A 16,755-nucleotide genomic window follows, 5' to 3' on the forward strand; every position below is an offset into this window, starting at 1 on the left:
ATTAATTAAAATATTTGATGGTAATAATCAACATTATAACCACCATTAATATTTAACAATGACAACCAAATTATGGTAAGACACCTTCTTAATGTTTCCATATTTGTAAAGATACCATATGTGACTAGTCCAAATAAGCGATTAACTTAAGGCTTGGTGAGGATTTTTAAGACACATAATAGAGAGAGAGGGTAACTAAAGCACATAATATTACCAAAACTGAATGGTGGAAACGGAATAAAGCACATAATATTACCAAAACTGAATGGTGGAAACGGAATGGGTACGGTTTGGGTAACAAAACTGAATGGTGGAAACGGAATGGGTACGGTTTGGGTAAGGTTTATCCACCCTTAATGACAGAACTACCAAGCTTGGGTAAGGTTTATCCACCCTTAATGACAGAACTACCAAGCAATATGCCGATGCATAATCCCAGTGGGCAAATTATGATCATAGTTTAGTATTTTATCCTAATTAACCCTTTAAATATAACAAAATTGCCTGTGGGCTAAATTTCGTTATATAACGCAGAGTTAACTACAAGGTTTCTTGCCTAAACTTTATGTGATTAATCCTTAATATGTAATTTAATTAAATTAAAGATGCTGTAGCTACTCTTTAATTGACCAAAACTGAACATAATCACAATGGCAAGGGTATTTAAAGCCTAATCAAACAAATTAAACCAAAACATGATAGACAATCCTTAGGTATACTCCCAGGAAAGTTGGTTGGTGCAAAGGCTCCATTAAAAACCAACTCCTTAGACAGAGTAGCGTCGCAAGGGGACTAGTAGCAATATGGCTGAAGGCATTATGGCAGTTTCAGCCAGCAAGGCGTTTTAAGCCAGGGCTATAAAACTAGTGTTCCTCCCCAAGAAACTTCCCTAAATCATGTGTTCTCATATTTGAAGTAAAATCGTTTGGTTGATCTATATAAATGTAGAATGACCTAAGGATAAGGCACTATTACAGAAATCACATACAACGTCGGCTAATTAATGTCGGCTAAATAATTAGCCGACGTTATATGTTATTTAAATAATTAAGAATAAATAAAAACCCTATAACGTCGGTTATTTACTAATAACCGACGTTAAAGGGTGTACTTTATAAGACGGTGCGATACGACATCGGCTAAGAGATTAGCCAACGTCGTATCGTGTATATTAGCCATCGACGGACGATACGACGTCGGCTAACCTACCTAGCCGACGTCGTATCCCGCCTATAATTGAATTTGGGCATCGATACGACGTCGGCTATGAAGGTTAGCCGACATCGTATCCAATTAGTATTAAGCGTGGCGCATACGACGTCGGCTAACCTACCTAGCCGACGTCGTATCCCGCCTATAATTGAATACGGGCGTCGATACGACGTCGGCTAGGAAGGTTAGCCGACGTCGTATCATTAAGGCCGGGCACGATACGACGTCGGCTACCACTCCTAGCCGACGTCATATCGCGCCGATTTATAATATTTTAACCTACAACGTCGGTTATTTATATTATTATAAATAACCGACGTTGTAGGGTTTTGAATATAGTCCAAATACCTTCAATTTTAGATCTTACTTGTGCTTCAAATTAGGGATTCAATAATACTACAGCCGTCTTCCGTCCAACAGTGCTCCAAATACTACAACGTCTTCCGTCTTTTCAAAACAGAACGCCGTCTTTCGTCGTCCAGCCGTTGCCGCCGAGGAGGAACGCAGCCGTCGCTGTCCGCAGCCGCGAAGACGTCGCCGCGAGGTCCTCCGCAGCCGTCGCTGTCCGCAGCCGCGAGGACATCGCCGGGAACTCCTCCGCAGCCGTCGCTGTCCGCTGCCGCGAAGACGTCGCCGGGAACTCCTCCGCACCGCCGCTCCGCCGCACTGCCGGATCGGAAATCTGGTATTTTTTTGCCATTTCCCTTTTTAATATTGTAGGTCCATGCCCTATTTGCTTTCTGACCTAGCAATGAAGACAACCATTTTTCCAAATTATACATTTTCTAAGCTTAGAAAGTAGAAACTACCTGGTTTCTTGTGTTTTTAACTGTTAGAAACTTAGAATTACATTTAGTTGGTAATGTTTTTCCACTTAGAGGGAAAAACAAAAGGAAGTGGTTCTTTATCCTTTGCTTTTGTTTCTAATTGAGCAAACTTCTGACTCATGAATCATGTCCTTGCAGTTCTTTTTCTTAAGATACTGCAATTGTAAATTATGTATACGTTATGGACTACTTATATTTTGTTAATTATTTTTTAATAGTATCAAACTCTTTCTTATTTGGTTGCCAAGTCATACTTTCTTATGTACTGTGATTTTCAAACTGGCAGGGTACTGAGGTTAGGAGTGGTGACTTACCCCAACCAATCACTTTAAAAAGTGGACAAGAATTCAGTTTCACAATTCAAAGGGGTGTTGGCACAGCTGATTGTGTCAGTGTGAACTATGATGATTTCATAAATGATGTTGAAGTTGGGGACATGCTTCTTGTTGATGGTATGCCAGTTTTTCTTCTTTCTATATTTTTTCTTTCACTGTGTTGATGATTTATCATTGTGTTTGGAATCACCAAATGCAATTCTACTAGGTTAACACATTAGAGAATGTAATAAAAAGTTTTTCTTAGTGGATTTTTGTGATTAATGACTTTCCACTCTATATCAGGAAAGGTTGAACTTTAGTTGGGCTTTAACTTGACAATTTCTGCTTTGAATTGAAGGAAATATGTACTTAAATAATTTCTATTACAGGTGGCATGATGTCTTTAATGGTGAAATCCAAGACGAAAGATTCAGTGAAGTGTGAAGTTGTTGATGGAGGAGAGCTTAAATCTAGAAGACATCTTAATGTTCGAGGCAAAAGTGCCACACTTCCATCTATTACTGGTCATAACCATTATCCTTTAAATCTCATTTTATATCATGTATACATTTTTATTGCCTCTGCGCCGCAGAAACAAATATGCCCTTACTTGGTTATTATTCTTTCTAATCAAAATACAACAGAAAAGGACTGGGATGACATCAAGTTTGGAGTGGACAATAAAGTAGACTTTTATGCTGTTTCTTTTGTCAAAGATGCTGCAGTGGTTCATGAATTGAAGAATTATTTGAAAAGTAAATTCATATGGTGCATTTCCTTCCAAATAGAATGCTAGTATGTAGATGACCGATGCAATATTGTAGGTGGTTTAAATTTTTTAATTTTCTGTCACGTTCTTTTCTATAACAGGCTGTGGTGCGGATATTCATGTTATTGTCAAAATTGAGAGTGCAGATTCCATTCCAAATTTGCATTCAATAATAACTGCATCTGATGGGGTAATTTGCCTAAATTTTCACTGGCCAGGTCTCCAGTATATTTCAATTGATATTTCATAAGATAAAGCATTTAATGTATTAAGTAAATTAATTTTTTATCAGAGAAATTGCTTGGGTAGCATGTAGGATTTGCATTGTTTATCATGAAATATAATAAAATTGTATCTCTATTTTTGTTCTTTTGGTGGATAGTCACGATACAGAAGATCTTAACAGTTTTGTATATAATTTTCAGGCAATGATGATGCCACATGATATAACCTTCGTTGTTTTAACTAGTTTTTCATAAACTCTGATGGATTTGAATTTAGCAGTGTTGCATAATTATTACTAGCAGGTCTTTAATGCCACTAACTGATTTGCAGGGAGAGGGTACAACAGAGATTGGCTTTGTACCAAGGTGTATGCACAATTTATATAGAGTTCTCCAAGGATGCTGAGGAGACTTTCACAAACGCAATGTCAATGTTGCAGGTGAAGTCATCCTCACCATATCTTGACTTTAAAATATAATCGATTTTGGGGCAGTAATCAATTACTCCAATGTGAAATTCTGAATTCATGAGTTGATTGTTTCATTGGGAGATTGATCATTTCATTTCTAGAGTAGTATGGTAACACTATATGTGTGGTCTTTCATGTTCACAAATTGGTTCATTGGCAATACAGAAGCAAGGGATGGTGAAGGAAGGAGAACAGGTAGCGCTTGTTCAGAGTGGCACACAACCAATCTGGCGACTTTAATCCACTCACAACATTCAACTTAGGAAAGTTTAAAGCCTTTCATTTCATTTCATTTCAATTAGAACCCCTTTTTTTTTTCTTCCATCTAATGTTGATATGATTATAGTTGATCCGACTTCTTTGAGTCCTTTATGTCAAAAGGCATATAAAGTTGCTCGAAAACTAGAACAAAATCTTGTGGTGCATATGTCTCGTGGTATTATGGCTTGTATTAATCTTTTTTTTGTTTTTAAATTACCTACAACGTCGGCTATTTATAAAGAGCCGACGTTGTAGGGTATTTTAGTAGTTTTCAAATTACCTACAACATCGGCTATTTGTAAAGAGCCGACGTTGTAGGGTATTTTAGTAGTTTTCAAATTACCTACAACTTCGACTATTTGTAAAGAGCCGACGTTGTAGGGTATTTTAGTAGTTTTCAAATTACCTACAACGTCGGCTATTTGTAAAGAGCCGACGTTGTAGGGTATTTTATTTGTTTTCAAATTACCTACAACGTCGGCTATTTGTAAATAGCCGACGTTGTAGGGTACTTTAGTAGTTTTCAAATTACCTACAACGTCGGCTATTTGTAAATAGCCGACGTTGTAGGGTATATTAGTTGTTTTTAAGTTACCTACAACGTCGGCTATTTGTAAATAGCCGACGTTGTAGGGTATTTTATTCGTTTTTAATTTACCTACAACGTTGGCTATTTGTAAATAGCCGACGTTGTAGGGTATTTTATTTGTTTTTAAGTTACCTACAACGTCGGCTATTTACAAATAGCCGACGTTGTATGTGTACCTTACAACGTCGGTTAACATATAGCCGACGTTGTATGTGTACCTTACAACGTCGGCTAACTTTTAGCTGACGTTGTATGTGTACACTTACAACGTCGGCCAGATCAACGTCGGCTTTTAGCCGACGTTAAAGGGTCTATTTAGACGACGTTAAAAGCCGTCTGTGTAGTAGTGAGGCTTTAAATAGGGTAGTACTATGAAGAGTTTTATGTACTTTATGTGCTTTGAAATCCTCCAAAAGAAGTGGAGTATTGACTGAAAAAGTAAGAATATGCATAATCTATTCTTAAAGGCACTAAATTCAACTAAAAGGCACTAAAACATGCATAATAAGCATATAATTCAGTCCTAAAAGGCTCTAAAATCAATCTTAATGAACATGTTTTTCTATAGATATAAATATAACAATCAAATAATATAATTAGTGCAATAAAGAAAAACATATATAGCATGCTCAGATTATGCATATTACGAACTCAAACTCCACAATTAAATATTTAAATTGTAACACTTAATACAATTTAAACCGAATATTCAATATTAAAATTAAAATTCAAACAAATTAAAACTTAATAATTTAATTTGTTCAAAATTGAATAATAATTTAATTATGAATTTAATACCACAATGAAGGAAAAACTAAAGGCATTAGTACTCCAAAACAAGCAATTACCATACATTTACTACATACCATAAATAATATACAATATTAATTAAGGTAATATGAATATGGCAATATTAAACTAAATAATTACCACTTACCAAAAATTAATATGTATAATATTACTATATATTTACCATATGCCAAAGTAATATACAATATTAATTAAGGTAATATTAATATGGCAATATTAAACCAAATAATTACCATTTACCAAAATTAATATGTATAATATTACTATATATTTACTATTTGCCAAAAAAAAAATAATAATATATAATATTAATCAATGTAACATTAATATGGCAATATTTAAACCACATAATTACTATGTACCAAGATTAATATGTAATTAATTATTAAATAAGGGCAAATAAATATATATGGCAATTTTCAGAAAAAATATATACGGTAGATAATTGCATTTGATTTTTAAGGTGCAAAAAAAAACGTACCAACTCCGTCTTCTGCGTACGTCACCAGACCTAACGCCGATGAAGAAGGGAAGGAGCGCCGATCTACCGGGCTCGACGTTCGCCTGTGGCCTGTCGCCGCACCATCGTCACCATGAACCAGCGCCACACCAATGGCCTCGCGGCAACGCCAAAGGCCGTTGTCATCCTCGCCCTCAACCGTCACCATGATCGCACCCTCAGCCGCATCGGCTGAAGCTGGAAAAACAGAGACAGCCAAGCTAGCGCCGACCGCCTCTGCCACGACGTCGACAGTCGTCCACTGCCCGTAGAGCCCAATGGTGCTGGCTGGAGCCACCGTCGCTGCAACGCCAGAGCTCGCCGCCCGCCGTTGTCCTCAGCCGTGACGCCTCCTGAAGCCCGTCGCCCGCAGCTTCAACCGGCGGTCAGCACCTCCGAACGCCTGCCGTCGATCCGTCTCCTTCACCGGAAACCACCGCCATCGCCGACGCCCTTATGGAGAGGGGAAAGCTAAGACGCAGACTGAAGAAAGAGAGGGACCGGCCCATCTCCTTCGCATCTCGCTGCTCCGCCGACGCCGCGCCACTGCCCGGGACTCCAAGTCGCACGCCACCACCCAACGTCCGCTGTCGTCCACGTAAAGCTCGCCGTTGTTGCTCATGGCAACCGGCAACAGAAGGGAAAATGATGTAAATCAACCGGCAAACTCGGGAGAAAAACGACGGAAGAAAAGATAAAATAATATATATATATCAGAAAAACTAAATTTTTATTACTATTATTATTATTTTTTAGAAGAAATACAAATTCCTTGCCAAAAAAAAAAACACAGCAATATGATAAGTGCCAAAAGTAGCCGTATTTTAGGGGTCATTTAGGTGTAAAATATGCTATAATAGATGTCCATTAGGCCTAGAAACATGCTAAGATAGGGTAATTTCATTGAATATAGGTCTATGGACTAATCTTGTGTGTTTCATTATAATTTGCACAATTCTTGCACTTCGCAGGGCATTCCGGCGACACTTCAGTAAAACGGACGTAACCGGAGCTAGGAATGTCCAAATGAGGCGAGACAGGTGACTATGGAACCGTATCGACGAGAGCTACAACATAGAAGAAGACAGAAGAAGCAAACTTCACCACGTACGCTCACACGTGTGTGAGCGGCGTGGTTGCTTACTGGTTCGCTCCCACGCACGCTCACACGCGTGTGAGCCGCGTGGACGCGACACAGCGCGGAAATTATTTGGGCGAGATTTTGGGGGCTATATATATGCCCTTTATAGGTCTTTTAGATCAGTTCCCCACAACCCTAATAAACTTTAGATCTGGTTTTCTTCTCCAATTTCTTCCCCTTTGGGAAGGAGGACAAACACTCCTTAGAATAGATTTAGCTTAGGATTTGAAGATGAAGATTATGTAGATTCAAGCTTCATTAGGTATAATTTCTCTTCCTTTAATATAAAGTTTGAATCTTTACTTTATTGCTTTGTTTTCCTTGTTTCTATTTATGTTTATTATGTTAGAGTAGAGTAGTTTGGGTGTGTGTGCCCTTGTTGATCTATGGATTGATGCTTATAATTTGATATTATGATCTTGGTATTGTGGGAGTATGATTGATGAATGTATGGATGATGTTGTTCAATCTTTGCTTCTATTTCCGGCCAGGATAGTTAGTGAACCGAGTGGAAGTGAGAGTGTGCGCGATAGTGGCCTCTCACGAGCCCAACTCATCTATATCTCCGCTTTTAATCCGAAAGGATGAGATCCGAGAGGAGTGGTAGGCAAGGTGTTCGATAAAATGCCTCAACCGAATGAGGATTGAGAGTCTGAGTGTGACGCTACTCGGTACTAATACCATGACTCCCTAGATCAATCCCGAAACCCAATTCCAAGCTACCTACGATAATCAATCCTTTAGCTTAACTTTGGCATGCACCCCTTCCTTTTACCTTTTGTATTCTCTATCACTTTTTACCTTCAAAACCAACCATGAACAACACCTCTCACTTTGATTCTTGTAACTCTTACCTATCAACCTCTTAAATGCCAACATAAATTCGGTTCCCATTCGCCATCCTTGAGAGACACGACACTCAGGAAGTCTTGACTCTTCGTTTTACCACTTGCATACCACATTCACCCTCACCACTATACACACAACATCACAATACAAATAAAAAATTTCAGCAGTCCAAAAAATCATATACAACAAAAACTTAATGTATATGAAATTAATGTTGATTTTTATGCAATACAATCAACCAGGCAATAACTAGACAGAGATTATAAAGGCTCTGATACCTGAAAGGGATGTGTGTATGGGGTGAGTGTGAATGCGAAGGTAGTAAAATGAAGAGTCAGAACTCCCCGAGTGTCGTGTCTCTCAAGGATGGCGAATGGGAACCGAATAGGTGTGTTGGCATCTAAGAGGTTGAAGGAAAAGAGTTACGAGATTGGCTAAGGTTTGAATTCATTTGTAAGAGGGGGAAAGGTTGATAGTGGTTGTGTAAAATAAATAAAAAAAGAGGAAAAGTGAAGTGGAGATTGGGGCTTTAGGCTTTTCTATGTGGTCTATCTTTGGAGGGTTTTGCGAGCACGAGATGTGGAATAGACGAGGGAGTTCGTGGCACTTTACCAAGTGGCGTCACACTTTGGACTCCCACATCCTCATTCGGTTGGGGCATTTCATCGAACACTTTGTCTACCACTCCTCTCGGGTCTTGTCCTTTCGGACTAAGAGCGGAGATGTGGGTGAGTTAGACTCGTGAGTGGCCGCTATCGCGCACACACTCACTTCCTTTGGGTTTGCTACCTAAAGTGGCCACAAAAGGCACAAAGCTTGAAGAACATCATCCACACAAGTTCATCATCCAACAACAAAGCAACTCACAATTCAAAGCAATAATATTAAACATCCACATAGATCTACCTTGGGGCCACCAATCCCCTTTCTAAACTACTCTATCATGCTAAAGTAACAAGAAAAAGAAAGGAAATCTCAAAGAAACAAGTATTGAATTAGAAATTGGAGAGAATGGTTACTACCCTTAGAAAGGGGATCTTTACAATCTTGATCTTGAAATACCAATCTTCAATCTTACCCTTGAATTTAATCTAAACTATGAGAGAAAGGAATTTTCCCCCAAGAGGGGAGAAAACCCTCTAGATCTATTCTACCCTATGCTATGAATTTTCTGATCTATTCCTCCTCCTCTTTAGGTTTTGGGCAAAAGGGATTTATATAGGTGACAAAAAGGGGACAAATTTCCCAAAATGGCCCTTGGCCCGACCACGTTTGCTTCCACGCGTGGTGGTGGGTGTGGGGGCTCTCTGGAATTATTCCACGCCCAGCCACACGCGTGTGAGGCTGCGTGGGACGATACTGCATTGCGGCTTGTTTGTCTTTTGCTCTATTTTAGCCTCAAATCCCTCTCCAACCTGTGAAATACCTCAAAACTCCTCCTAGAAATGATGTTAGAAGATTTTGATTGCATCTGAGCTAAAATGCATGCAATTGTTGTAATCGGATGTCAAAACGATGCATTTTTAATTTAATTAAGACCCCTTTTAAGTGCTATTTTTGGTGTTTATCAATACCAAATATAAGATCATAAATCTTATCTAAACATATACAGAATGAGTTTACGAGTAACCTAACCTCGTGATAGCGGAAGCATAGATCGTTGATCTCCAGCCATAGTTGATGCCTTGTTGTGTTGCCTGTGTTAGTCGTTTTGTCTCACACATCACTCAGAACCCTAGATGGTGTCCTGGTATTTTCTGAGCAGTGTGAGTACCATGTCTGTAGGTGTCTATATGATTGTCTGTCCTGCATCCCGTCAATGCAGGCTTATATCGGCATATGGTGGATTGGACTAAACCTAGATGTCCAATCCAACCTATAGCTTAATTGGCCTAGCCCACTTGCACCATAGTATTAAGGCCCATATTGGGAAAGGTCTTACACAAAATGCATATAAAACAAGTGTTAGGATCTCTATAACAAATATCCAAAATATGTTCAAACTCATATACTTAACTATTTCGATCATTTTCAGTACCTTCATCATCGTCACTATTTTCATCCTCTCCCTCCCCAACTGGCTTATTCCTCTCCTGAAATAATAACACCAAAAATTTTAATTAAAAATAAGCAGGTCTAAGAATGAATAAAATCACTAAATCTAACATTTGTCGCCCACCGCCGCAACTCGTTCCGACATTCCTCGGCCATGTCCGCACCATGTCCGAACATGTTGCGACACTTCTCGCCCATGTCCGCACCTCGTTGCAGCATGTCTCAGCCCACCTCCGCAACTCGTTCCGGCATTGTCCGCACCAAGTCCGCAACTCGTTGCGGAATTTCTATCCCATGTCCGCACCTTGTTGCGGCATTTCTCGCCCAACTTCGCACCTCGTTGCGGCATGTCTCGGCCAAGTCCGCACCACGTTGCGGCATTTCTCGCCCATGTCCGCACCTCGTTGCGGCATTCCTCGCCCAACTCCGCACCTCGTTGCGGCATGTACCGGCCAAGTCCACACCACGTTGCGGCATGTCTCGGCCAAGTCCGCAGATCGTTGCGGCATTTCTCGCCCGTGTCCGCACCTCGTTGCGGCATGTGTAACACCCCAATTTCTGCTCCGGCAACTATTACAATATGCGTAATATAACGCTGCGGAAGCTTACATCTTACAGCAGTAAACTGGGTGCTACCGCCACACTTAGAGTGAAGCCTATCACCTCTTTGATAAAACTTCCACTATAAGTGCACAGGCTAAAAGAAACACACTCAACATCAACACCCCAAACATCAAAATATAATATTCTAGGCATATATATTAATATCAAAAGGTATTTATAAGAATTTGCCCGACGGCTGTTATTTACAAACTTCGGGTCCTCCACTGCCCTAACAGACTAGAGCCAGCCAAAACTAAGGCTACCAAAAGATATATATACACAAAAAGAGAAAACCATCCAAAAACTTCCCAACTCTGGCCCTCTAATCCAAACTTCGGTACACCGGTGTGGTGTACGTGCCCCAAACGAGGTGCCACTCTCCCTCGAACCACATGATGTGATCGAGGAAGCGACACTCGACTAACATCATTGACCACTCGTCACGAAAATCTCATGGGTCGGAGTCCCACGGACACGGGTAGCGGACAATGAACTCGATAGGGTCAGAACCGGGAATAAGCTCTATGGGGTAGTACCCATACTGAGCATTTAACTCATCTACTAAGTCCAAAAAGGAATAAGGATTGACTGGGCTGACTGGGGTTGCTGGAGTATAGTCAGGGGACGCTGGAGTATAGTCTGGAGAGCTTTGAGAATCGGGTGGAGAATAGGGGTCTCTGTCCGGCGTGTCATGCAAAGTCTGACCAACAAAAGTAGGTCCCGGGCAAACATGATCAGGAGTGTTTGCCGGGCTACAGGATCCTTCACTGGATGACATCTGAAATGACGTACACGGTGAAGTGTAATTAGCACAACGGCTAAGTAAGGTAATCCATTTGTCACTTCCATCAGATAAAAGTTTTGACAAATAATTCATAAAGGTAAATACACATTACCAAATATGGTGTCCATGCCTTTCATTACTGCAATCAACAATTAATGCCATATAATCACAAGCATATAATGAGTATATAAGTCACAACACATTTCCTTATCAAACTTCCTAGTTTATCAAACTAGGTTGCCTTTGATTTCTTTTCATACAGGATAGGTTTTCAGAACTATCCCTGTCTATCACACATGTCAATGCCACAATTATGACTTCTAGTTGTCTTCAATTATGAAAACGTTACTTAGTTTCTGACTAGAAGCAAGAGACCTTATTGAGGATACAAGTTTCTTTGACTAGACCGAAATCGGATCTGGACATGGGGATTACGGTCCTGCCCCAAGTCTCGTTCGTGATCCCTTGGACGAAGGTTCATCATTATGGTCCCTAGTTTGGCCCCACCTAGGTCCATAAAGCTGATACCAACCCGAAAATGACATGAGTATCTATACTTAAGTGTGCACACCCCCACGGCCTACGCCTGACTGAGTGATATAGAAAACTCCCCTGCGCCTGACTGAGTGACGCAGAGCCTCCCTACGCCTGACGGAGTGACGTAGAGACTCCCTACGCCTGACGAAGTGACGTAGAGACTTGGCGAATAGACTTCGCTTTACGTATGAATAAAACCTGCGCCTGACTGAGTGACGCAGAAACTCCCTACGCCTGACGAAGTGACGTAGAGGCTTGGCGTATACTGCCGTACATATATTGAAGAAGACCATCGGTACTATAGCCCGAGGTAATATAAATGACAAGGTCCTCTTTAACTTCTTGAAACTAAGGTTTTAAAAACATTTCCCCTCCTTTCTCATCTTCTTTTGGACATTTTCCACAAAATCAAGTCCCTATTTTGAAAACAATTACCATTCTCAACTTGGTTCACAAGTCTCGTCTCTCAAAACATCTTTCTCAAAACATTTTCCATCATCACACTACACATTTGTATATATGCATACCACATAAGCCTAACACTTTCCACATATTTATGCATATTCACTTAAGGTACACATACCAAATATATACATATTACAACACTCCATTTAAATATACATACATACTCATATATGTACATATATTATAATACACACATTACACGTATATATATATACATACCACATATATATATACTTAATACTCATACCATATATAATATGTATATATTACTTATATACACATACGTAGGTTATGCTACACATCCAATATATATAAATATGTAATACTATTTTCATATATATAAATATATCACACACATACATATACAATATATATATACCACACGCACACATCATATATATATTACACACACTCACAATTATCATTAACACATCAATAATCATACTAAGCATAATTCAGAAAATTCAGCTTGGCGCAGTCCGAAAGATTGAGCCGGTAAAAATAGTTCCCGAACTCTTTTTCACTTGAAATTTTTATGGTAGAACCCCAACTTATAGTACTTGATGTCCATAAAAAGTTTTGGTCATTTTGATCCACGAATAAACACAGAAAATTCCATTTTTGCCCTTGGCAGTGGGCTGTCCGGAATTCTGTCTCTCCCTGGACCAGTTTTGGGAAAAATTCCGAAAACCATACTTCCACTACTCCGATCATTATGAAATTTTATATGCGGGTTCTACACTTATAGAACTACATGTCTAAAAAAAATTGGATCAAAATACCTTACCAATTTTTCCCAATAAATTTCGGAAGTTACTGCCAGAATCTACCCTGATTTCCTTTCACTATTTTCACAAGTATAAGCTCATATGAACATAAATACAACATATACAAGCATATCCAAGCTATGAACATGTATACAAAAATATTCCCAAAGCTCCAAAAACACCATATTTCAACCAAAATCAATTATCCAAATTCAAGTGACTAATTCCAACTTAAGGGAATTCCTTACCTTGTAAAGGATTTCTAACACCTTAGGAAGCAATTTTGGATCCTTTCCCCAATTTTCACCTTAAAACCTAGGTTCAAAATCAACACCATAACATCATGTATCAAGAAATTAAACATAGATTCATAACCTAGGAAGGATTACAAAGCTTTCTACCGAATAATATCGAAAACTTACCGAATAAATTGGAAGTTTAGAAGGATTTGGCTATGGAACTTTGGAAGAAAAAATGGTGGAAGATGATCACACCTCTCTCTCTCTCTTTTCGGCATTTTGGGGAAGAAAAGGGAAAAAAAAATTCCTTTTATATTTAATCCCAACTTATGGGATAAGCTTTAGGAAAAAAATAATAAAATAATAAAATATCTCCACAACATATCAGTTGTGGTCCAAACAGATAAAGTTTCGGTGGAAAATAATCCAGAAAGAATAATTTCCGAAACCACAAATTTATTCCAGTCAAAAGCTCCAAAATGGGCTAGGTTCGGTACACTGCGGAAATTTCGCGGTGTACGATCAGAAATAAATTTCGACCCTTATAGCTCATCCAATTTCAACTTAACTAAGCAGGAAGTTCATACTTAGTCATAACATGCCTAATCATCAATTTCTAAGGAAATCCGAGCTGAAAATTCGTCCTCGAAAATTTTACGGTTCGTGACCGGCACGAACGATCGCAGCTTAATGACAACTATACCTCCGTATAAAAATTCCCTTGACATATCGGGAGATCATCTTATGAATGTCATAGCCTAAAGATATATTTTCCGACCCTTAGACTTATTGGAAAGACGAGGGGTTACAGTCTACCCTCCTTAAAAAGAGTTTCGTCCCCGAAACTCAAAAGCATTTCAGGCCACGATTTTTCCTTTTGGCTTTGACACTTACAATCCAAACTTTCAGACTCTCAGTCCGAATTACTCCCCTTAATTTCCTACATCTGGCACTCATTAATCAAGAGTCTGCCAAGTTCCTCCTTACTATTGTCCAAACAGATGACTCAAATCTGTTCCATTGCCATGGCCATACGGTCCATCGCCGAGACATCATTGCTTTCCCTAGCAGGTACGCTTCGTCTAGGAGGCATCTTGCTGAACAAGCGATTCTGAGTTAGCTCTCTTAAAGTTAGAAGTTAGAATTCGAGGGTCTAACCATTAATCATATTCATCAGGTAGGTATCCCTACCATGGCATAACAGTAGCAAGGCATCATGTCAACAGCCGACTTAAACCAATATGACCAACAATCAGCAATACCACATATATATATACTTAATACTCATACCATACTATATACCACATATATATATACTTAATACTCATACCATATATATGTATATATTACTTATACACATGTAGGTTATGCTACACATCCAATATATATAATATGTAATACTATTTTCATATATATAAATATATCACACACATACATATACAGTATATATATACCACACGCACACATCATATATATATTACACACACTCACAATTATCATTAACACATCAATAATCATACTAAGCATAATTCAGAAAATTCAGCTTGGCGCAGTCCGAAAGATTGAGCCGGTAAAAATAGTTCCCGAACTCTTTTTCACTTGAAATTTTTATGGTAGAACCCCAACTTATAGTACTTGATGTCCATAAAAAGTTTTGGTCATTTTGTCCCGAATAAACACAGAAAATTCCATTTTTGCCCTTGGCAGTGGCTGTCCGGAATTTTTCTCTCCTGGACCAGTTTTGGGAAAAATTCGAAAACCATACTTCCATACTCCGATCATTATGAAATTTTATATGCGGGTTCTACACTTATAGAACTACATGTCTAAAAAAAATTGGATCAAAATACCTTACCAATTTTTCCCAATAAATTTCGGAAGTTACTGCCAGAATCTACCCTGATTTCCTTTCACTATTTTCACAAGTATAAGCTATATGAACATAAATATAACATATACATGCATATCCAAGCTATGAACATGTATACAAAAATATTCCAAAGCTCAAAAACACCATATTTCAACCAAAATCAATTATCCAAATTCAAGTGACTAATTCCAACTTAAGGGAATTCCTTACCTTGTAAAGGATTTCTAACACCTTAGGAAGCAATTTTGGATCCTTTCCCCAATTTTCACCTTAAAACCTAGGTTCAAAATCAACACCATAACATCATGTATCAAGAAATTAAACATAGATTCATAACCTAGGAAGGATTACAAAGCTTTCTACCGAATAATATCGAAAACTTACCGAATAAATTGGAAGTTTAGAAGGATTTGGCTATGGAACTTTGGAAGAAAAAATGGTGGAAGATGATCACACCTCTCTCTCTCTCTTTTGGCATTTGGGGAAGAAAAGGGAAAAAAAATTCCTTTTATATTTAATCCCAACTTATGGGATAAGCTTTAGGAAAAAAATAATAAAATAATAAAATATCTCCACAACATATCAGTTGTGGTCCAAACAGATAAAGTTTCGGTGGAAAATAATCCAGAAAGAATAATTTCCGAAACCACAAATTTATTCCAGTCAAAAGCTCCAAAATGGGCTAGGTTCGGTACACTGCGGAAATTTCGCGGTGTACGATCAGAAATAAATTTCGACCCTTATAGCTCATCCAATTTCAACTTAACTAAGCAGGAAGTTCATACTTAGTCATAACATGCCTAATCATCAATTTCTAAGGAAATCCGAGCTGAAAATTCGTCCTCGAAAATTTTACGGTTCGTGACCGGCACGAACGATCGCAGCTTAATGACAACTATACCTCCGTATAAAAATTCCCTTGACATATCGGGAGATCATCTTATGAATGTCATAGCCTAAAGATATATTTTCCGACCCTTAGACTTATCGGAAAGACGAGGGGTTACAGTCTACCCTCCTTAAAAAGAGTTTCGTCCCCGAAACTCAAAAGCATTTCAGGCCACGATTTTTCCTTTTGGCTTTGACACTTACAATCCAAACTTTCAGACTCTCAGTCCGAATTACTCCCCTTAATTTCCTACATCTGGCACTCATTAATCAAGAGTCTGCCAAGTTCCTCCTTACTATTGTCCAAACAGATGACTCAAATCTGATCAAATTCAATCACTGTTCATGAAGATTATTCAAATCTTCCTTATAAACAAATATCCAAATCTATCTGCTTTTCTCAAAGATTTCACAAGTTAGGTTCTTAGGTTAATCCTAACTACGTCAGGATTCTTCTACCTAAGATTCCGATTTCCACTTATCGGCAGATAAGGATGATATAAACGAATTTGTAGCTCCAGTATTAAATAAAACCAAACCAGGTACGGAGTTTATAGGGAAAGTACCAGTCCCAACGTC

The 16,755-nt window shown here is 38.7% G+C and overlaps 1 pseudogene; it reads left to right on the plus strand.

Moving 5' to 3' along the window:
- Positions 1-1,266: 1,266 nt before the first annotated feature.
- On the plus strand, positions 1,267-4,092 carry LOC116033452 (annotated as a pseudogene).
- The last annotated feature ends 12,663 nt before the right edge of the window (positions 4,093-16,755 follow it).

The sequence above is a fragment of the Ipomoea triloba genome, chromosome 10 (assembly GCF_003576645.1).
Source record: "Ipomoea triloba cultivar NCNSP0323 chromosome 10, ASM357664v1".
Taxonomy (NCBI): Eukaryota; Viridiplantae; Streptophyta; class Magnoliopsida; order Solanales; family Convolvulaceae; genus Ipomoea; species Ipomoea triloba.